General features: G+C 38.8%; 1 protein-coding gene across 2 annotated transcripts in view; it reads left to right on the plus strand.

Moving 5' to 3' along the window:
• The first annotated feature begins 6,478 nt into the window (after positions 1-6,478).
• LOC106060541 (ras-related and estrogen-regulated growth inhibitor-like) overlaps positions 6,479-23,771 on the plus strand; it is a 42,475-nt gene continuing 25,182 nt past the window's right edge. Inside the window, exon 1 of one of the 2 annotated variants that reach the window (XM_056033192.1) lies at positions 6,479-6,764. The gene's annotated coding sequence lies outside the window, so the exon portion shown is untranslated. The remainder of the gene's footprint in view (positions 6,765-23,771) is intronic. The other variant, XM_056033191.1, reaches the window with a different exon arrangement.

Raw genomic sequence — 23,771 nt, forward strand, 5'->3', positions numbered from 1 at the left:
CTATAGATCTAGTTGACTAATTTGTGTTTCAATGAATAAGACGTCTACTTTCGATTTCAAGGCTTAAACCGGAAACAGTTAATCTGATTTGACCACAAACTTGATAACCAAAAACATTTCGTCCTCTAAGAATTCACATACGCTACTCTAGAGTAGAGCCATTACTCTTAATATACTCCAACTAAAATCTAAAGAGAATGTCGTATACGAGATCCATGTCAAGACTTTTCAAAGTTCTCATGAATTTGCGAAATGAATAGGCCTATAGCTCTAGGTATGGTTATGTATGCGTTAGGCTAGGTGTGCAAAGTATGTAGATCACAGTCAGTAGGTCGAACTGTGGCTGCGTAGGAATGTGACATACATTAATCTTCGGACTCGAAGACAACTTAGACAAGCCTTATTATTATAGGAATGGTTGATATTGCTACATAGGTTTCTCCTTTTGGAATAATAATTTATTTGGCCAGAACTAGATCTATATATATTATATGTTTTTTTTCCTTAATTAAGATTTTCATTTTGAACATCACATTTCAAATTGAAAATACACCATTAAGCTTTAAGTCTCACTGTAACTGATAGAGAAACAAATTCTGTACAAAAATATAAGAGTAGCAATTTAACACGAAAGCAAAGAAACTTTGTTTGAAAAGATTTAACATGCACATACAGTTCAGTGCAAACAACTCATTGCCAATGGCAAATAGGAAGTCATTCTTCCACGCTTCATTACAAATATAAGTAACAAAGTCACAGTCGATGTCCTTCAAGGAACATAACAATTTCTTTCTTAAGATCCCATAGTCTTCTCAATAGGCCCCTACCTTGCCCATGCTAAGCCAGCGGACACTGCTGTGGTACCAAACATCGAAATGTTTTGTTTCACTGAGATAATTGGGTCAGTAATATGTTTGATATTCACTGCCGCTTAGTGCAAAATTTCCTTTGGTAAAGGTAAGAGTTTATGATTGGGATATTTATTAACAAACTTATGTTTTTCTTAGTCAAAGCACGGACTTTAACAGTTGTTAAACTCGCCATCTTGTTTCATGCCAACCCAATCCTGCTTCAGGGAAAGCCTACTCGGATCCAAGCATCAAGATAAATGGGCATGATATAAATGCAGTGGACAGATTCACATATCTTGGCAGCACATTCTCCAGAAACGGAAAGATCGATAAAAAAAAATCGATCTGCGTATCGCCAAGGCCAGTGCATCTTATGGCAAAATGTCTAAAAATGTCTGGAACAGTTGAGGTATCACCACAAATAATTGAAATACAAATTAAGCTAGGGGTCTATCGAGCTGTCATCCTCCGTACATTGCTCTATGCCTCAGAAACGTGAACAATGTACAGAAAACATGCAAAGAAACTGAACCACTTCCACGTGACATATCTAAGAAAAATACTGAACGTCAAATGGCAAGAAAAAATACCAGATAGGCTACTGAAGTCCTTCGAAGAGTGGGTCTGCTAGCATCCACACATTCCTGATGCAGTCCCAGCTGCGATGGGCAGGACACGTCTGTAGAATGGAAGACCGCCGTATCCATAAACAGCTACTGTATGGCCAATTAAGGGAAGGAAAGCGCTCGCAAGGCGAACAAAACAAAACGCTTCAGGGACACCCTTAAAGTTTCTCTGAAGATGTTCAGAATAGACCCAGACACCTGGGAGAAAGAGGCACATGACAGAGCATCATGGCGTCGCGCTGTGAAAACTGGCGCACAGGTTGCTGAGGAAAAGAGAACAGCGCTGGCAGAAGAAAAGTGCCAGAAAAGAAAAGCAAGGCCAATGACACTAGCTCCAGCTGGAATAACCTGTCCAGTGTACAGCCGAATATTCCGGGCTCACATAGGTCTCACCAGCCACATGAGGAGGCACAAAACCCCAGTGCAAAGCCCTCAACCCCCTGGATGAAAAAAAAAGTGGTCATCATCGAACCACGATGGACGAACTATATTAACATAAAACAAACTTATGTTTTTCTTAGTCAAAGCACGGACTCCAACAGTTGTTAAACTCGCCATCTTGTTTCATGTCAACCCAATACTTTCAGCTTTCAAAACTTACACAGTTTTTCATAACATTGAATACATGCTGGTTTGAATTAGAGCCATTGACATAATATTTTATCATCTTGCTAATTAGAATCATCTTTTACTATTTTTATTTTTACAACGACATGCATAGATGATGTTTCTTTAGACTCTTCATCATGTTTCAATTATTTCTAGAGATATTTTAAATTATTTATTTTTAATATATTTGCATTTTTTTTATATGTATAATCTGTGGACACACCTAATAGGTGTACGCGGGCCGAATAAAACGCTTCGGCGAGCCGCATGAAGCCCGCGGGTGGTAATTTGCCCACCCCTGGTATAGTGTATAGAAAAGTCTTCTTCAAAAAGTTTTGAGTTTATATTGTTGCAACACATCTCGACAAAACTGGGATGTATTACATTTTAAAAGGCTCTGCTTAGAAGATGAAACCACTGTACGTCTCTTACTGAAAATAGTTTACATTTTGAAACGTTGGTAATAATGTCACTTGACTAAGTTAAGATTCAAACACGTAGGCCTATTTCTGACTACAATGAAAATAGCAAAATATCGGATCAAGTTGAAACTTTACACAATTATTCGTTGGCGAAGACAATAGGCTACATGTATCAATAAAAGTATTTAAAAAAATAGTTAATTATTTACTGGTTATTAATTATTTTGTTTAATAAAGACAATGAAATAATTCTTCAATATTCAGAGATTTGTCTAGATATTTGGGTTTTTGCCACCTTAGAAAATTTTACATTTTATTTCTCTCACACTCATTCTTGGATCAAGTTGAAACTTTAAAAAATTATTTATTGTACTGGTACCTAACAAAACACGAATCAATAAATAAATATCAACCAATTTATCAATTAATTATTGGTAATTAATTTGTTTGTTTGATATCGAATAGCCAAATAACTTCTACAGTATTGATATATATATATATATATATATATATATATATATATATATATATATATATATATATATATATATTGCAGTAAATGTGCTGTTCTTCCCCTTAGATTAGCTATGTTTTTTGAAAGCATATTATTGTGTTCCTTGACCAGCCTCTCTACCCCCCAGACCCATTTAATCAGAACGTCACGCTCCCTTTGTCAGGAAGACGGACGCCCCCCCCCCACACACACACGCACACAGTTTGAGAAACGCTGCCAAAGTGATGCGGCAGTTGAGCCTACATTTGTGATGAAATTAAATCACCCAGTATAAATAATTAGTTACTATTTCTATTGATACTTGTGTGGCATCCTTCAGTCACAAAACGACTACAACAATCTCACAGAAATACATTTTGTTGATATTTTAATATTTCATCTCTCCCCTTTTCAATTCATGAGGTGCGTGTCTTCAAATGGTCAAAGATTTAAGTCTTTAAGTTGAACAACAAAAAGTGGGCCTGTTTCTGTATTGGATTGTAAGCCATGTAGAGTATAGTAACAGTCTAGTACAGACTTATTGCAGATTTTTAGTGGCGAGAGGCCTCGAAGTAGCGAGTATCGTTCTTTCCCTACCCCCCCCACCCCCACCACCCGCTTAAGGATAGTCAGACAATCAAATGGTCAACTATTGTTCACAATTGTGCAGTTTTGTAGGTCTAATTTAGTGATGTACGAAGGCACTGTATTCATGAAAACAACAATTAGCTTTAAAATCTCCCTTTTGTGTTCTGCCTCGTGAGCAATGTATGTTAGTGGCCTAACCTTGCAAAGGGAAAAGATCCTCTCTCGAGACGTAAATTGCCACAGAACCTTCTGGTTTTACATTTATTCAGACCAAACATTGAGGAGATCTACTTCAGCTGGTTATTGGCCTAATGTTTGAAACACGCAAGCAAATATAAGTATGCTATGTACACTGACACGTTTGACCTTTAAACATCAGATTTCTTGGGCTTTTTGCTGTTACTGGTGGTGTTGTCTATGAACTGACTTGATAGCTTTGTTGGACTGATTACACGCGTGCTGTATATAAGTATGCATTTTACTACAACTTCCTGTGGCATTTTACGTCTCGAGAGACGATCTTTTCCCTTTGCAACTTCTTGTGTGACTAAAGAGGCCAATCCTTAATACACAACTGCGATCGCAGGTTGGGCATATATAATCAACAGGCGCCGTTGCATTTTCACCCTTCTTTCTGCTTCTGTTGTGTATGACGTCTGCAATCTGTGACCCTTCCTTTATGCTCTCTCTCCATGTGGATCTGTCCAGTGCCACCTCTTCCCAGTTGCCAGTGTCGATTTTGAAGAGCTTCATGTCGCGTTTGCATACATCCGTATAACGTAAAAGTGGGCGACCAGCGGCTCTCCTGCCTTCTATTAGATCGCCATACAGGATGTCCTGTGGAAGTCGACCTACTGGCATTCTACGAACGTGGCCAAGCCAGCCAAGGCTTCTGCTTCTGATAACAGAGCGGATGTCCTGGCACCCTGCTCTTTGTAGCACTTCCTCATTGGTTATCTTATCTTACCACCTTATTTTAAAGATCCGCCTTAGGCATCGGAGGTGGAAGACATTCAGCTTTTTTTCCAGCCATGAGTAGGTTGACCATGTTTCACTTCCGTACAGCAAGGTGCTCAACACACAGGTCCGGTAGCTAGTCAGCAATATGTTGTCCCAGACTCTTTTCTGCAACCGTGACATGGTGGCCATTGCCTTGGCTATCCTGTTGTTTATGTCTCTATCCAGTAGAGTGTTGTTGGATATGATGGAGCCTAGGTAACAAAAGTGATCAACAATGTCTAGTGGTTGGCCATTAATGCTTACTTGAGGTGCAGTGTTTGTATTTTGGACAAGTATCTTAATCTTGCTTTGACTGATGTTTAAGCCGAACTTCTGGCAAGCAGCAGATAGTTTTTTCAACCAGGGACAGTAGCTGAATATCAGAATCAGCCACAATAGCTGCATCATCAGCATACAGGAGTTCCATGACGAGTAGCTTACTACAACTTACACCGTAAAGAAAGAACAAATGAATTGCTCGAAGATTGCTCTAGTGGGATGCGTGGCCAAGATGCTAAGTACGTTTGAATTTGACTTGGCTTTGCTACCTATGATGGGGGGCTCGAGGTTCGACACATGACTGAGCGTTTACTGAGCGCCTAGACTAGAGGCAGCACGGAAAAACCTTCTCCCAGATACGCCCTCCCCCCCCCCCCCCGCCCATCTATCCACAAATGAGATTGGGCCATAGCGCTATGAGTATGCTATAGGCCTAAGCAGGAAAGTAGCGCTATATGAAAGCTATACTTTAATTTAATTTTAAGACTGAAAAATTAGATAACTTTAAGATTTAATCAAATGTCGCTATTATGATTCCACGAAGCTCTTATCAGAATACGTATTTCTCACAGTCTTCAAAACAACTGTCGTTAAATCGGTCTCTAGACTAAATCCTTGTAATGTTTTAAAACTACAGTCACGTCACGCAAGAAATTCCCGATAGTTACTAACTTCTACAGGCCAGTCTACCATATCATTAGGCCATGGTTAGGCCTACAGACTTATCGTCATGTTTAATTAAAACGCAGTCTGTAAAATCATTTCGACACGAAAAATAGATGAATAAATATTTTTTTTTACGTAACAAAAAATAAATACAATAATTGTTGTTTTGTTTTTTCACAATTTGTGTGTGTATGTTAATTTTGTATAATGTATATGTTACATTACAGTTACATACCTCTGGGCAGGACGGCACCTGAACACAGGGCAATACAGATTATTATTATTATTATTATTATTATTAAGGCGACTTTAACATTCCCAAAGTGCATATCGTTCGCCTAGGCAGCCATGATTAATAAAGGGTAATGTTTCATTCTCTTTTGGCTGTAGCAATAACAAGACGTGGAGAGATGAGGTGACTGAGTGGTTAAGCTCTTTGCTTCCAAACTTGGAGTCCTGGGTTCGAATCTCGGTGAAGACTGGGATTTTGAATTTCTTTATTTTTTCTGGCTCCTCTGAGTCCACACAACTTTAATGGGTACCGAACCTAGTTGGGGAAAGTAAAGACATGAAAGGTCTTTGATTGTCCCGTAGGAACTATTTTAATCAACAGTGTTTTCTAAGAAATCAAAGTCATTTCAGAAATTTAATAAAATGCTAAACTATACATATAGATGAATTGACTACATAAAACAATGCGCTGTAAGGCTTGAAATCAATGAATGTCCCTAAGTCCACTGCTGGCATTCTTCAACCTGCGGTTTATCTATTGAATATCTATTCCGAAAAATATTTACACCAGTGAAAATTCCGCCCACCTGGCACCGATAACTCCAAGCAAGGGGGAAAGACCTTTGTTCTAACAGATAAGCGTCATTTAGATTTACCTGTTCTAGATCGAACTCTGCACGGAGGAATAAAGTCATGAATTTATCGAAAACTTCGCCGGTTTTTTTTGTCATCTAGAAGCTTTTGTGACATTAACTTTTTAAATTTTTGCCGAATTATGTACCTGAGGGATATTCATGAATTATGAACAGATTCTGCTTGTAATAGATATCCTTAGTGGCCTTATGTGTGAATTTGGAGCAATAGACCGCTACACTTTATCGCGACCAGAACTATACGATAGTTGATTACAAAACTTTTTAGCAGGAAGATTCTAGATCTATGTGCATTTTATTTGGATTGTGTCTTTTGAATAGTACTTAGAATGAAAGCCATCTAATAGGTATGTATATAAACTAACATACAAAATATTTATGAAATAGACAGCTAAAGAGATTTAATTTACAGGCGCATTTATATAAATAGACTGGATGGTTAGTGATAGAAAGGGAATGGTTCCATATATTAGATTTGGTTGGGAGGCAATAGCGTCCATCTAAAATGTATGGAAATCTTTTACCTTAAATACTTATGTCCATAATGTTAATACATGGGAAGACACCAGAAGAAAGGTGTATCGATTCCAGTCAATTTAATTTGTTGATTGATCCCAATCAGTGGACATGACGCTCTTTTTAATGTAAATTTTGTCTTACTTAAGAAACACCAGCCTATGGGGGGGGGTATTATTAATTATTATTGTTCTCATATATTTTTATATTAGTCATATTAATTCAAATCAAGGAAACCCTTTCGAGAACCATAGTAACTCAAAACTATGAAGGAAGAAAAAAAAAGGAAGAAAAAAAAACCTACAAAGGCCAAATTTCTATGTACAATATAGCCTACCACTAAAACGCGAATTCCTATTTTTTTAACCAGCAAGTTTGATGCCGTTGGAAATAAATGTTATTTTAAATTCCATTTTCTATTCTTGTAAAGTTCGTGCTAACTCCAATGATATACCAGCAGCTTGACGCAGATCTAATTGTCTATTGAGTTTTCAAAACTCTCTGATCATAACTCATACGTCCTGTGGGCCTTATAAGACATGTTGCTATCCAGCCTCTAGAAACTTCTACTCACAGTGCACTATAAGGCTGCAAAGGACCTGGTCCAGTGGCGTAGCATCCATGGCGCGAAGGGGCTCAAGGAACCCGGGCCCACAACCATTAGGGGCCCAAAGTCTGTGCCTTAGCCTACCAACCATGGCAAGTTTGGGTTTTATTGCGTTTAGGCCCATGGCTCCATTGGGGTCCACATGAAGCGAATTAAAACTACTTGCATTTAAATGTTTTTTGGTAAATATTCAGACTACTGTTGTTGTTTTTTTGCCACACATTAAATTTGTTCTGGGGGGGGGCACCAACATTTTCTTGAGCCCTGGCCCACGGGTATCTTGCTCCGCCACTGAACATTAGACTCGACGATTAGTGCAGAGATGCGGTCCGTCACACATTAGCCTGAAATTTATTTTGTTCTCGGTGAAAAAAAAACAAAACTTGTTGCTGACAGTGTATTCAGCTATCTTAAGTTGAATACAATGTAGACCTGCTCCATGGGGTAAATGTTAGTTGCAGATGCAGGAAGCAGTAAACCATACAGTTTAATTCTTAAGATGTGTAAATTAATCGTTATAATGATATTAATGTCATTAATACAATACCTCTATTTAATTCACACATTCCAACTGGGTGGGCTAAACCTTCTGGGTAAAACCTAAAACCTGGGTGGACAAGGTTCTCGAAAACAAAAAATAAAAAATGTCCATATGTGACAAGTCAAAAACTCGCTGTCAGAGTCACTCTAAATTATCACAGCATTAATTATTATTTTTCATTATTTATTTATTTTATTTTAATTATTTCCCCATCCTACCCCTGAATTCTTCACCCGCCCCACCTTTTCCTCTCTACCAGGCTAGACTTAGTCCACCACCTTGGAGAAAACTAGGCCAGTCCTTTCATTTATCTTCCCTTGACCGGGGCAAAGATACGCACAGACTCTTTGATCTTATCGGCAGGATGTCTGACAGCCGCAGTGGACACCACCTTGTGTGGAATGCAAGTCACTCCCCCACCCCCTTCTCCCACGTCTCTCTTTGATCTAAGAGATTACTCGGGTCAACACACCGCGTGATACTCCAAGGTGCGACTCTTGTCGAACTTCACCCACGTGTAAGATAATCCTTAAGCCTAGGGCATTTCCTGTTTCCGCTCACATTTCCCAGGCATATATAAAGTAAATCAAATCAAGCCAGACTCTCTTTCATTTCTCCTTCGAGCTGAGCTATCGAGTCTGGACTATATAATTTATTCTTACTCCTAGAGGAATACCTGGTGGTAAGCCGAACTTAATCACAAGTTCCATCTTAATTACTCTGTGTATATTTCCATTGGATTTTATCATGTGTAGTTTATTATTTCGTTTATATTTAATTAGTGCATTGTGTATTTCTCACTGTCGTAAGTAGAAAACATGAACATGACTAATGTATATTTTATGTATTGCATTAATCTATTAATGCTACGTTGCTCAATTGATCGTTGATGCAACCATGTATATATTTGTACATCTTATTTTATTTCCTTTATCTCGGTTGACCGACTTGATAATTTTACTAGCGCACTAATACTGCGTCTAGAAAAGAGATACGAGTTATCTCCCCTGTAGTGAATTGTCTCCCCTGTAGTCATTTTACTCTAAGGAGAGTTGCGCCGCTTGAAGGGACACCCTCTCCATTCAAGCACGCTTCATTGATCTCGACCCACGGTCATATGTAAACAAACCACCTGGGTCGCTGACCACCGCCCATTCCCCCCCCCCTTCTTTCTCTATCCACCTGTGGTGTTTATTTGAGATTATTATTTCCCCTTCTATGTACATTCTTATATTATTATTTCCCCTTTTATGTACATTTCTATATTGCTACTATCTGCCATCTATTTTCCCAAATCCCATTTGTCATCATCTCCTCATTGTGCTCTAAAGCAATTTCACCAATCTGACGAATGCACCTCAGTCGAGGGCATCGATAAGATGCATGAGAGACATGTCCTAACTTGTCTTTATTTATCCGCAGCCTCCCTCAGGTGTCTGCCTATTTAATTGCTATTTGCTGTTCAGTGTCTACTCGACGCCACTCAACTACTGCCTATGTGCTTAGTGCTATTCAGCGCTGCACTTGCCTATTGAGATCTACTCAACTCTACCACTTGGCGCTATCGGCATTGCCCGCCTATTCGACAGCCCACCTGTCAAGCTATTAGGTGCGACGTCCCTATAGATTCAGATCTGTGTGAGACGTCATAGCTACGCCAACCCTCTGCAACTCACTGGACATATCCTGTCAACTACGCTGCCCACGGCAGATCCGCTCTGCCCGCAGTAACCTTGTGCCCACGGTAGCCGGCCACCCACAGGACAACCAGCTAAGTCAGAGGCCAAAGTGACATACTCTCTTATTAAATGCACGAGTGATGATTAAATCTAGTATTATTTAGAGATAGAAGCAAACCCTCCCCCTTTTATTCTTATATGTATATTTATGTAAATAAATATTCTTCATTTTTAACTTTTGTATCTATCTTTCATTGCTTTGTCTCGTTGCGTGTCTGCTCCCGATACATATGCTGATAGGTTGGGGTGTGATAGCTTTAAAAATAATCATCCCCTAGACATAAAACGCGCCAAACACACGTCACATTTCCCCACCTGTCACACCATATACTTTTTAAATCTAACATGATATCAGCTAGCTATCTGATGTATCAGATGTATAGAAAATAGGAAGTGTTGATTAGGAATGTAATGTAGAAGGTGTACTTTACATTTTGCATACTTTTTAATTTTAACACTATAAAATGAAATATCAAAGTTTTTTGCTTGTTACACAAACAACTTTGTAGTGTTTAGTTGGCAACAGCGATCTTTAAATAGAGCGTCCTTGACATTGTTTGGAATTAAACATGTTACGTGAATATCTCTAATAGTAAGACTGCAGAAACCTAGATCTAGTCATAGCTCAAAAGTGACAATTTGTCCTCATTATAAAAACCGGCTTCATTCAAAAAGTAAACCCGCACAAGGAAAGGAAGATGAAGTTCTTTTATTTTCCATTGCTTTCTTGCCTTCACCTCGTTTGGTTCCGGCCGGAAATACACCACGGGGGCTCATCTTTCTAAAAAGGTAGCATTGGATTAAAGAAAGATTATAGGATAAGTGGAAACTGCTCGTCAGGCAACAGTTTAGACAAAGAGCCTTTGACTTCTCCCAGACCCGACCCGCTTGAACCTAATGATGTTTATTCCTGTCGAGAGACGATCAAAGATATAGTTCTCTTAGATTTGATAAAAAGCTTGCAGTGTAGGATTCTTTCATGGGTCAGATATGAAGTAATACAGAAGGATTTATACAATCACACACACACACACCCTGGCAAATGACGGCCACGTGGTTAAAACTTAAGATGTATATAACAAAAAGTGTTACTAAATTATCTTCTGGTTAAAGATATAGGACTTCAATTCATTGAAGAACGAAGAACGTGTACTTAAATAGATTGAAAGTTAATTCTGCTAACAAAACAAGATTCAATAGGGCCTAAACCTTTTTTGAACGTAAATGTTTCTTAAAACTTAAGTATCGGTAAATAATATTACAAAGGGCAACAACGGGTAATCTCCACTTTGTCTTACGTTATTGAAAGTTTACGAGCACTTCACTAGCAGAGTGGTTAGTATGTCGGCCTATGGAGGTTCGAGCCATGAGTTCACAATCAGGTCGTTCCCTCTTTTTTTTTTTTAAAGCTAACGAGCTCTGCGTTTTTTTTGTTGTTGTTTTTTTAGGATCATTGTTATTTTATATTTATATTACTTCTGTATTCTGTCAAATGAAACAAATCTTCAAGTAAGTGAAAGAATAAAACAAAACATTGGAAGTTTTCAACTTTTTTTTTCTTTCCGTGTTTTTCCTTTATGTATAGCAAGGTTAATGTAATCATTAGAACTGAATTTTAAAAAAAAGCGAACCCTTTAGGCCTAATGTTATGCAAATGCATCAATTTTAAAACAATACTAGAAAGACTAATATAGTAAAAATATTAATGAGAGTTTTTATCAGGGAGGCCATACTAGAAAGGGAATGATAATTTAGTATTTTTTGAGTAACTGACATTTGTATATAGAGTTGTGTTATTCCGAAATGTCATTTATATATAATAACATTGATTATATATGCCATACCTATTACAGATAACTTCAGAGAAAATATAGTGATGACCTCCGAGAGAGCAGTCATGCTGACTCAATTTGTTAAGATCCTCCACAGTAGACAAAAAGATTAGGGATGACTATTGTTAGGATTTTTTTCACGTGGAGTAGAAAATCATTTGTACCAGTAATCTCCAATTTTCCAAGGATGAATTTCTAAAAACAAAAACTAATTGAATACTTGAAAAAGTCAATGTTTAAGAACTTCAACAGACTTTCAATTGTGCGGCTTATGTTTTGCATAGTTTTGGAGTTGTCATGTGTTCACGTTTGGATACAATCGCAGACTTTAAGGCACAGTGGATGATGCACGAGTTGTCCAGTGCCATTGTATAAACAAACTGAATCAGATTGGGTAAGAAGGGGCTTATTCTCAATTTCTCCAAAACTATTTCTTAGCCGCTAGGAAGGATCGCTGCAGTCAAGGATTTATTCCTACTCGAGTTTGTATTCCTATTAGAACAAAAAGTCTCTAAGTCATCACGGTTTAGGTTCTTAGTTTCAATGATTGAAAATAAATAGCAGGATTTAGAGTAGCAGGTGTCTAGCGAGTTGACCAGATACTTAACTAAAATTACAGCAACTACTTGTAGACGTCACATGCAATAAGCGTAACTCTTAATGCTAAATACAGAATTTATTAACTTCAATGTTCTAATATTGATACTTAAAATTTGCATGCATGTAAGTTTAAGTTGTCTAAAAAAAACTTAAAATATCACTGTTTACAAAACCAGTTGAAAAGTTAAAACAAAGCCAATGTTTCGCCAGTCTAAGGTTTGGGTAAACATGACTTATGGAACATTGTTTTTTTTTTTTTTTTTTTTTATCTTCCTCGCTCTAACATCCCTGATGGATCTCATGGGAGAGCGGCACTTGAATGTGCATCATTTGCACCTTGTTCACAGCTGGTGTACGCTAACTCCTGCCCCTCACCTTAATGTGTTGCAGTTGATGGAGATATGCCTTCTGTTTCTGCAGATACTTGTGACACTTGTCTTCTCACTAAACACCTGAGTTCAACACCAAATACTCACGCTCAGAAACAACAGGCTTTGGCGTGTGACATGTCCAATGTAGGCTACTACTTAAAACTGCTGATCTTCTCTATTTTTTTCCACTTGACATTCTTCAATATGCAGTTAGGGATAGCAGTACTTAAAAGAAAATTCAATTGAAAATATTGCAGTACATTAAGTAATTTGAAATTTACTTAGCAATTTGTAAAGTAATCTGAATTGACTATAGCAGTTGTATTAGATATCTTGTGCATGCAACTTGTTTACTTTCAACAGTAATGACTGAGTTCCATTCGTTGCTTTAATTCTGTACGCCAATGCTGCCGATGAAAAAAACTCTCAATGGAGTCTTCTTGATTTCACTTCTGACTTCACCACACCTGCAGACTTGCAAGCCGTCCAAAAATGACTTCTTAAGTGACATACTTCGTCCTAAGCTGAGCACTGACCTGGTTTGTGTTCTTTGCCGCTACTCACATTTCTTGGTGTTCTTTTAAAGTTATTGGTAGCTGAGATTCTACTTCACTTTCATGAGTTCAAGCTGTCATTCAGTTGCCATTCAGTTGCCATTCAGTTGCCTCAGTTGCCCTGCTGGTTCTCTCAAAAGTCGTGCTCCAGGGTTGTCATTCTTTATTCCACCAACTTAACGTATGTTTTAGTAGGGAATCTTTTAGCCTTGGAATTGAAGTCAGTGACAAAGTTGTCAAATGATGCCACTTCGTGTTCAGATCGCTGGAAAGACACATGTCTTTCAATAGTCAAATCTTTTCTTGGCTGACAGTATTTCTCAAATTTGTTAAGAATGCATGAAGTGTTTGGAAGGACTTTTTTTTTTTATCTCACATGCATTACAATTATTATAGGAAAAATAATAATAGATAACTATGAAAACTTTTATTTTTATAAGCACTTCGTTGGCACAGTGGTAAGTGTATTGGCTTGAGGAGGTGTTGACTTGTAGCACCAAAATGCTGGTAGACAACTAAACCACTGTAGGCGTATTATATTTTAACTTTTAAAACTTGAAATAACTTGAGTAACTTCTTTGTGAACAATAGTACATATACATTTTATTACAATAGAGATAAAATCAACTTGAGCTGATATTACTAAATGCAGTATTTCGAAAAAATCTAACTAATTACAAAAATAGTCTTTTCATTTTGGCGTTCTGGTGTCGTCTGTCCTACTTAAGACCGCTGATGATAAATCCACTTATTTTGAATCATTCACACTTCACAGCTAACCACTTCCCACCGTCACCATGGAAACACACATACTCCATAACGGGAGCAATCGAGTTCGAATTCATGTCGTACAACTTTTTGCATGCATTTGAAAAGTGATCACGGTAACATTCACACAGATACTCCTTTCTTTCTCCACCTTCCCCAACTGGTCCAGACAAGTGACAGGATCATAGAGTATTGAGAAAGCTAAATGCATAAAATTGTGCTAAACAGAAACAATTGATAAAAGTTTTTTAATCGCACATATTTATTATTGTGAGTCTAAATCTATTACAACTTGAACTACAGGACTGATCCAAACCAATTGATACTATTGCACTTAATATATGTTTTGTTTGTAAGTAATTTTTGTTTATTATTGCTTACTGGGCAACCAACTGCTTCAGTTCATGTTAAAATGGATTCTTTTCTCGTCATATAGATGCCGTCACAGACACAGAGTTGATGCAGTCTTTTCTTTCTCTCTGAGTCTTCAAGAGACATCCAAAACTTAGCTCTGACCTTTACACAAACATGAACCAAGGTTTAAGTAACTAGACCTTGAGTTATTTCTTTCTTGTAGCCGCCGTACAAAAGTTTGTTTCCAAAAACTTTGAACTGCATGACCTTTCATGCTCCTTCACCTGAATAGTCGACACCTGTAAATAGACTTGAGAGATTTACACCAAACTCTTTCAATTGTACACTTCTTTCATGCACACGGCCACTTTCTCTATCACACACGTGCTTCTCTCATCTATTCTTTGTCTTGCTTCAATCGAGATGCTCCAAGAGCCGCTCAACCAATGTGTGTGAATATCAGGTTAGGGTTAGGTGGATCATAAGCAAATGGCCTACCTCATTGGAGGGCCGCTTTCGACATTCATTTCGTGGGAGCTATCGGCCGAGGTTCAGTTTTCATGTCCTAGTATCTCAACATCTTATACAATTGTGAATTATTATGTACTGCCACATGTAGAACGGAGACCTTTTGATTGAACGTTTTCTGATGCACATAATCTACATATAACACCAGATCTAGTTGCTAGTATGCATTATAAATGGGCATGTTGAAATTATCCTGAGAGACAGGGGCAGGATCAACAATAACCTTAAAAAAAATGGCTAGTGAATTCTAGTAATCCTTCAGGATCAATTGACGTAGCTTTGGTGATCCCACAGACCCCAAAAGGGATGTCTCTTTCCATTAAGTCATCACACATTTTTGTTTTGACTTGTCTCTAGTGTGAAAGAGAGGACGTTATATGGGTGGGAAATCACGGCTAACTAAGTTACTTCCACTTGGCTGCATTTCTTGGAAACCTTTTTGGTCTTGGATATCATACATATAATTATCTTTCAAATACGTATTATAATTATATAGGCCTACCAATTATTTTTTTTTCATTACATTTTTCATCCTTTTCCTTACAATTGGTAATATGAAGGTTCGTTAAAAAAACAACAACTTTGAGACAAAAACAATAGCAACAAATTAAAATTTTATATTCGTAATAAAGAGGTGTTTTGTTTTTTTCACCTGAACTAAATGATAAGCTATATTTAGATCTGACAAACGTTTATATTAGTCTTTTGCTTTGCTTTCATTTAGTAATATAGAAAATGGAGAAAACATCTAAACAAAAAACAAACAAACAAAACAAAAACAAAAAAACAAGAGCAGCAAAATATATATAAAAAAAAAAAGAAACTAAACATCACAAACAATTAGTATAACATGCAAAAAAGAAATATAACAAAATTGGCTGCAATATATATATATTGTATATATATATATACAATATATAAAGAAAGAGAGAGCGAGAGAGAGAGAGAGAGAGAGATAAAGCGAAAAATAAAAAGAGAAAGGATGAGAAATTAAAGTGAAAAAGAGTTGCAATGGCTTTTGTCAGCTGCTCACGACGCTGCTAAGTAACAGAACGAGGTTGGGTCGACTCATAAATAATCTATCCAGAGACCGAGTACAAACTACTCCATTCAGAGACCTGAGACCGAGTACAAACTACTCCATTCAGAGACCAGAGACCGAGTACAAACTACTCCATTCAGAGACCTGAGACCGAGTACAAACTACTCCATTCAGAGACCAGAGACCGAGTACAAACTACTCCATTCAGAGACCTGAGACCGAGTACAAAGTACTCCATTCAGAGACCAGAGACCGAGTACAAACTACTCCATTCAGAGACCAGAGACCGAGTACAAACTACTCCATTCAGAGACCTGAGACCGAGTACAAACTACTCCATTCAGAGACCTGAGACCGAGTACAAACTACTCCATTCAGAGACCGAGTACAAACTACTCCATTCAGAGACCTGAGACCGAGTACAAACTACTCCATTCAGAGACCTGAGACCGAGTACAAACTACTCCATTCAGAGACCGAGTACAAACTACTCCATTAAGAGACCGAGTACAAACTACTCCATTCAGAGACCTGAGACCGAGTACAAACTACTCCATTCAGAGACCTGAGACCGAGTACAAACTACTCCATTCAGAGACCTGAGACCGAGTACAAACTACTCCATTCAGAGACCAGAGACCGAGTACAAATTACTCAATTCAGAGACCTGAGACCGAGTACAAACTACTCCATTCAGAGACCTGAGACCGAGTACAAACTACTCCATTCAGAGACCTGAGACCGAGTACAAACTACTCCATTCAGAGACCTGAGACCGAGTACAAACTACTCCATTCAGAGACCAGAGACCGAGTACAAACTACTCCATTCAGAGACCGAGTACAAACTACTCCATTAAGAGACCGAGTACAAACTACTCCATTCAGAGACCGAGTACAAACTACTCCATTAAGAGACCGAGTACAAACTACTCCATTCAGAGACCGAGTACAAACTACTCCATTCAGAGACCGAGTACAAACTACTCCATTCAGAGACCGAGTACAAACTACTCCATTCAGAGACCTGAGACCGAGTACAAACTACTCCATTCAGAGACCAGAGACCGAGTACAAACTACTCCATTCAGAGACCGAGTACAAACTACTCCATTCAGAGACCTGAGACCGAGTACAAACTACTCCATTCAGAGACCTGAGACCGAGTACAAACTACTCCATTCAGAGACCAGAGACCGAGTACAAACTACTCCATTCAGAGACCTGAGACCGAGTACAAACTACTCCATTCAGAGACCAGAGACCGAGTACAAACTACTCCATTCAGAGACCAGAGACCGAGTACAAACTACTCCATTCAGAGACCTGAGACCGAGTACAAACTACTCCATTCAGAGACCTGAGACCGAGTACAAAGTACTCCATTCAGAGACCGAGTACAAACTACTCCATTAAGAGACCGAGTACAAAGTACTCCATTCAGAGACCGAGTACAAAGTACTCCATTCAGAGACCGAGTACAAACTACTCCATTCAGAGACCTGAGACCGAGTACAAACTACTCCATTCAGAGACCTGAGACCGAGTACAAAGTACTCCATTCAGAGACCGAGTACAAACTACTCCATTAAGAGACCGAGTACAAACTACTCCATTAAGAGACCGAGTACAAAGTACTCCATTCAGAGACCGAGTACAAACTACTCCATTAAGAGACCGAGTACAAACTACTCCATTAAGAGACCGAGTACAAACTACTCCATTCAGAGACCTGAGACCGAGTACAAACTACTCCATTCAGAGACCGAGTACAAACTACTCCATTCAGAGACCTGAGACCGAGTACAAACTACTCCATTCAGAGACCGAGTACAAACTACTACATTAAGAGACCGAGTACAAACTACTCCATTCAGAGACCGAGTACAAACTACTACATTAAGAGACCGAGTACAAACTACTCCATTCAGAGACCGAGTACAAACTACTACATTAAGAGACCGAGTACAAACTACTCCATTCAGAGACCTGAGACCGAGTACAAACTACTCCATTCAGAGACCTGAGACCGAGTACAAACTACTCCATTCAGAGACCTAGTACAAACTACTCCATTAAGAGACCGAGTACAAACTACTCCATTCAGAGACCTAGTACAAACTACTCCATTAAGAGACCGAGTACAAACTACTCCATTAAGAGACCGAGTACAAACTACTCCATTCAGAGACCTAGTACAAACTACTCCATTCAGAGACCGAGTACAAACTACTCCATTAAGAGACCGAGTACAAACTACTCCATTAAGAGACCGAGTACAAACTACTCCATTCAGAGACCGAGTACAAACTACTCCATTAAGAGACCGAGTACAAACTACTCCATTCAGAGACCGAGTACAAACTACTCCATTAAGAGACCGAGTACAAACTACTCCATTAAGAGACCGAGTACAAACTACTCCATTAAGAGACCGAGTACAAACTACTCCATTCAGAGACCGAGTACAAACTACTCCATTAAGAGACCGAGTACAAACTACTCCATTAAGAGACCGAGTACAAACTACTCCATTAAGAGACCTGAGACCGAGTACAAACTACTCCATTCAGAGACCTGAGACCGAGTACAAACTACTCCATTCAGAGACCAGAGACCGAGTACAAACTACTCCATTCAGAGACCGAGTACAAACTACTCCATTCAGAGACCTGAGACCGAGTACAAACTACTCCATTCAGAGACCTGAGACCGAGTACAAACTACTCCATTCAGAGACCGAGTACAAACTACTCCATTAAGAGACCGAGTACAAACTACTCCATTAAGAGACCGAGTACAAACTACTCCATTAAGAGACCGAGTACAAACTACTCCATTAAGAGACCGAGTACAAACTACTCCATTCAGAGACCAGAGACCGAGTACAAACTACTCCATTCAGAGACCTGAGACCGAGTACAAACTACTCCATTCAGAGACCTGAGACCGAGTACAAACTACTCCATTCAGAGACCTGAGACCGAGTACAAACTACTCCATTCAGAGACCGAGTACAAACTACTCCATTCAGAGACCGAGTACAAACTACTCCATTAAGAGACCGAGTACAAACTACTCCATTCAGAGACCGAGTACAAACTACTCCATTAAGAGACCTAGTACAAACTACTCCATTAAGAGACCGAGTACAAACTACTCCATTCAGAGACCGAGTACAAACTACTCCATTAAGAGACCGAGTACAAACTACTCCATTAAGAGACCGAGTACAAACTACTCCATTAAGAGACCGAGTACAAACTACTCCATTAAGAGACCGAGTACAAACTACTCCATTCAGAGACCGAGTACAAACTACTCCATTAAGAGACCGAGTACAAACTACTCCATTAAGAGACCGAGTACAAACTACTCCATTCAGAGACCGAGTACAAACTACTCCATTAAGAGACCAGAGACCGAGTACAAACTACTCCATTCAGAGACCAGAGACCGAGTACAAACTACTCCATTCAGAGACCGAGTACAAACTACTCCATTCAGAGACCGAGTACAAACTACTCCATTCAGAGACCTGAGACCGAGTACAAACTACTCCATTCAGAGACCGAGTACAAACTACTCCATTCAGAGACCTGAGACCGAGTACAAACTACTCCATTCAGAGACCGAGTACAAACTACTCCATTCAGAGACCGAGTACAAACTACTCCATTCAGAGACCGAGTACAAACTACTCCATTCAGAGACCTGAGACCGAGTACAAACTACTCCATTCAGAGACCTGAGACCGAGTACAAACTACTCCATTCAGAGACCTGAGACCGAGTACAAACTACTCCATTCAGAGACCTGAGACCGAGTACAAACTACTCCATTCAGAGACCTGAGACCGAGTACAAACTACTCCATTCAGAGACCGAGTACAAACTACTCCATTCAGAGACCGAGTACAAACTACTCCATTCAGAGACCGAGTACAAACTACTCCATTCAGAGACCGAGTACAAACTACTCCATTAAGAGACCGAGTACAAACTACTCCATTCAGAGACCAAGTACAAACTACTCCATTAAGAGACCGAGTACAAACTACTCCATTCAGAGACCGAGTACAAACTACTCCATTCAGAGACCGAGTACAAACTACTCCATTAAGAGACCGAGTACAAACTACTCCATTCAGAGACCGAGTACAAACTACTCCATTAAGAGACCGAGTACAAACTACTCCATTAAGAGACCGAGTACAAACTACTCCATTCAGAGACCTGAGACCGAGTACAAACTACTCCATTAAGAGACCGAGTACAAACTACTCCATTAAGAGACCGAGTACAAACTACTCCATTCAGAGACCTGAGACCGAGTACAAACTACTCCATTCAGAGACCTGAGACCGAGTACAAACTACTCCATTCAGAGACCAGAGACCGAGTACAAACTACTCCATTCAGAGACCAGAGACCGAGTACAAACTACTCCATTCAGAGACCTGAGACCGAGTACAAACTACTCCATTCAGAGACCAGAGACCGAGTACAAACTACTCCATTCAGAGACCAGAGACCGAGTACAAACTACTCCATTCAGAGACCAGAGACCGAGTATAAACTACTCCATTCAGAGACCAGAGACCGAGTACAAACTACTCCATTCAGAGACCTGAGACCGAGTACAAACTACTCCATTCAGAGACCTGAGACCGAGTACAAACTACTCCATTCAGAGACCAGAGACCGAGTACAAACTACTCCATTCAGAGACCTGAGACCGAGTACAAACTACTCCATTCAGAGACCTGAGACCGAGTACAAACTACTCCATTCAGAGACCTGAGACCGAGTACAAACTACTCCATTCAGAGACCTGAGACCGAGTACAAACTACTCCATTCAGAGACCAGAGACCGAGTACAAACTACTCCATTAAGAGACCGAGTACAAACTACTCCATTCAGAGACCGAGTACAAACTACTCCATTCAGAGACCGAGTACAAACTACTCCATTCAGAGACCGAGTACAAACTACTCCATTAAGAGACCGAGTACAAACTACTCCATTCAGAGACCGAGTACAAACTACTCCATTAAGAGACCGAGTACAAACTACTCCATTAAGAGACCGAGTACAAACTACTCCATTCAGAGACCGAGTACAAACTACTCCATTCAGAGACCGAGTACAAACTACTCCATTAAGAGACCGAGTACAAACTACTCCATTCAGAGACCTAGTACAAACTACTCCATTAAGAGACCGAGTACAAACTACTCCATTCAGAGACCGAGTACAAACTACTCCATTCAGAGACCGAGTACAAACTACTCCATTAAGAGACCGAGTACAAACTACTCCATTCAGAGACCGAGTACAAACTACTCCATTCAGAGACCGAGTACAAACTACTCCATTCAGAGACCGAGTACAAACTACTCCATTAAGAGACCGAGTACAAACTACTCCATTAAGAGACCGAGTACAAACTACTCCATTAAGAGACCGAGTACAAACTACTCCATTCAGAGACCTAGTACAAACTACTCCATTAAGAGACCGAGTACAAACTACTCCATTCAGAGACCGAGTACAAACTACTCCATTAAGAGACCGAGTACAAACTACTCCATTAAGAGACCGAGTACAAACTACTCCATTCAGAGACCGAGTACAAACTACTCCATTCAGAGACCGAGTACAAACTACTCCATTAAGAGACCGAGTACAAACTACTCCATTCAGAGACCGAGTACAAACTACTCCATTCAGAGACCTGTTTGTTTTTTCTTCTCTTCAATGCCGACTGTCTTTGTTTGGGGGTACAGATATAGCTCATTGGTGGAGGCAATACATTACAATACTACATGCTGGGGTGAACAGTTGGCTAGTATTGTTATTGTGGTTAGTAACAGTGTCGGTTATTCACCCCGTGAAACAACAAGTTGTCTGTAAACGAAGTTTAGATACGAATCTGTAGGTAAGCGTTTTGTTCTATGAAATAAAGGAATCTCATCTCTCTATCTTGTCTTCTAGAGCTAACGTTTTGTTCTATGAAATAAAGGCATCTCATCTCTCTATCTTGTCTTCTAGAGCTAACGTTTTGTTCTATGAAATAAAGGCATCTCATCTCTCTATCTTGTCTTCTAGAGCTAATGTTTTGTCAGGTAATAAACACAGGCGCCAGATGGACTCTATGTTAATGTTATAAATAAACACCTTTAGTCTAATTAATTGACAAACAGCAGAAACACTCAGACACAATTATCAACGCATGTAGAGTAGTTATCAAACACACATACTCATTCAATGCAGATGCAGAAATACACGCAATTAAAAAAGGGTACTCTCAAGGTGCTCCTTTAATTTGCGTCAACAGATTACCCTTTGTAAATTTGTACTTGCCATGCACCTCCCTCCGTTTTTACAAAGTTTATATCAACTCACTGTCTGCCTGTCTGGCAAAAAAGTGTGTACACGTTATTTCTCCCACACCCATTCTCAGATCAAGTTGAAACTTTGCACAATTACTAATTAGCATAGACAGTACATGAATCAAGGAAAAAAGTAAACAATTAGTCAAACAATTACTAGTAATGTACTATTTTATTTGATTCCAACAAGGGAAATTCATCTTATAGTATTCACATATATGGCTAAATATGTTGGGTTTCGTCTCCTTGGATAATGGGAAAACGTTATTTACGATGACTACTTTGATTTCTTTTTCTTCTTTCACGTGTTATGTTGTAGCGTTCAGGTGACTAGACCAATATACCAGATGAACAGTGCAGTGGTTTCCAAATCAGGGAGCTCTCCATATGATTTTCTTTCAGTAGGGGTGTTTTGGGGCCAGTTCGGGTCTCTTAATAAAAAAATGCAGTTTTGAAGAACATGATCAACATTCTCTGGTGATACTCCACATGGGCAGATTTCACTGGTTCCAATTTTGAGCTTCCGGTACATATGTTGTCTCATTCTGTTGTGTCCGGTCCTGAGTCGAAAGATTAGACGTTGATCTTGTCGGGATAGCTTATAATAGGCATTATCTTTCTTGTGATTCGAACACTTTGATTTCAATATAAGATTAATGCGACTATTAGATTACATGATTAAGACAAAAAAAAATAATACTTCATGAAAATTAGATCTCTACAGTGATAGTTTTTTTTTCTTTTTAACAAATAGTTATTAATAATCTGAACATAAAAAATTGTCAACCGCTATAATGAAGAAATGCACATTTCATTTTACGGTTCGGTGCACATCAAAATTGCTTATGCTCTCTGGTATTTACTTTTACAAGCCCATTCACAGTTCAGTAATATAGGTCAACTTGTGGTGGGCGAGCAGTGCCTTTGATTCTGTTTTGAATCTTGTCGAATATTTAATATGTGGCAATAAGTTACATTCTTTGATAACACTTTGACATTAACGCAATGCCCTTCATGTGTTTGTTCAAACCGTATCCCTGCATTCTTTTATTTGTGGACGTTTGATAACTTCACATTCTAGTTTCCATGACCTATGAAATTGTTAAAATTGACTTAATTTTATTTCAAATTCTGTCAGAAAAGCTTCTTTCTTTAATTTTTCTAAAGTCCATTTAAAAAAGAATTTATTGTTTACCTAACGTAATACTCAAAGGTAATGTTCGCCACTGTGCTGCAGTAGATAGAGGTGATAATTGCTTAAATTAGTATTTAATAAAAATATTCAAAAACTTAACATGATTTTGTTAGTGGAAATAGTTGATGGCTCAATACATTTCATTTGAGATTTTCCTTGGCATTAACTTGCAAAGAAATACAAGACTAAAGATATATGATTGTCATGAAATATTCAGGATTTTTTTTTCTTTTTTTTTTTTAAATAGCAATAGGGATACTTTATTTTGGCCGGCCTGATAATATATATCTTAAATCAATACATTCGTGTAAA

Source organism: Biomphalaria glabrata, chromosome 6, assembly GCF_947242115.1.
Source record: "Biomphalaria glabrata chromosome 6, xgBioGlab47.1, whole genome shotgun sequence".
In the NCBI taxonomy this organism is placed as follows: Eukaryota; Metazoa; Mollusca; class Gastropoda; family Planorbidae; genus Biomphalaria; species Biomphalaria glabrata.